Genomic DNA, 1,207 nt, shown 5'->3' with positions numbered 1-1,207 from the left:
TGGTAGTTTCGAACCGCTGACCTTAAGGTTTGCAGCCCGATTCGTAACCACTACGCTACCAAATATTATTGGTCTTGAAACATTGTTATGTGATCTCCAGCATCAGTTCTATAATCAAGGCCATTTTTCCAACTATGATCCTTCCTCTTTGTTTCCTACTTTGGCATTCCAATCACCTGCAATGATTAATTCATCCTGATTGCATGTTTGATTAGTTTTAGACTGAAGATATTGGTATAGTTCTTCAATTTCACTGTTACTGACTCCAGTGGTGGTTTCATCAATGTGAATAATCGTGGTATTAACTTGTCTTTCTCTTAGGCATTTGAATTGTATCCTTTCACAGGTACCATTGTACTTCAAGATAGATCTTTTTGACTATTAATGCAATGTGTTTCCTTTACAATTTGTTGTTCCTAGCATACCAAATCACATGATTGTCTGATTCAAACTGGGCAATACCAGTCCATTTTAGTTCACTAATTCCTAGGATATTAATCTTTATGAGTTCTATTTCATTTATGAGGACTTCCAGTTTTCCTAAGTTTATACTTTGTATATTGCGATTATTAATGAATGGTTGTGGTTATTAATGAATATTTATTGCTGTTCCTTCTAATTTTGAGCTGCGCTCCTTCAGAAAGTAAGGTCCTGAAAGCTTTGCTCCATCCACAGCATTAAGATCAATTTTACTTTGAGGAGGTAGTTTTTCCCCAGATGCATTTTGAGTACCTTTCAATCTGAGAGGCTCATATTTGGGCACTATATCAGAGAGAATTTTGCTATTCTTCATAAGGTTTTCAGTAGCGAACTATTTACAAATGACCTACCTCTCCTTCCATTGACACCTGTCTACCATGATGACCCTGCTGGTATATAAATTGCTGGTAGTATTGCTTCCAGCACCACCGCAGCACATAATCCACTGCAGTATGACAAACTGACAGATGAGTGTTGCAGTATAGACAGATTACAAATCTATTTCTGTCAAGTTGATTCTTACTCTTTGTGACCCTGTATGGGGTTTCTAAGTCTATAAATCTTTATAGGAGCAGATAACCTCATCTTTTACACACCGAGCAGCTGGTAGATTTGAACTTTAGACCCTGAAGTTTTTTGTTTTGTTTTGTTTTTTGGTTGTTTTGTTTTTAAGTACTGTTGAGTTGGTTCTGACTCATAGCAATCCTGAATATGGTTTCCGAGGAGC

The sequence above is a fragment of the Chrysochloris asiatica genome, unplaced genomic scaffold, assembly GCF_000296735.1.
Source record: "Chrysochloris asiatica unplaced genomic scaffold, ChrAsi1.0 scaffold01324, whole genome shotgun sequence".
NCBI classification, from domain to species: Eukaryota; Metazoa; Chordata; class Mammalia; order Afrosoricida; family Chrysochloridae; genus Chrysochloris; species Chrysochloris asiatica.
The sequence above is the reverse complement of the archived record's forward strand: the minus strand, read 5'-3'. Positions refer to the sequence as shown.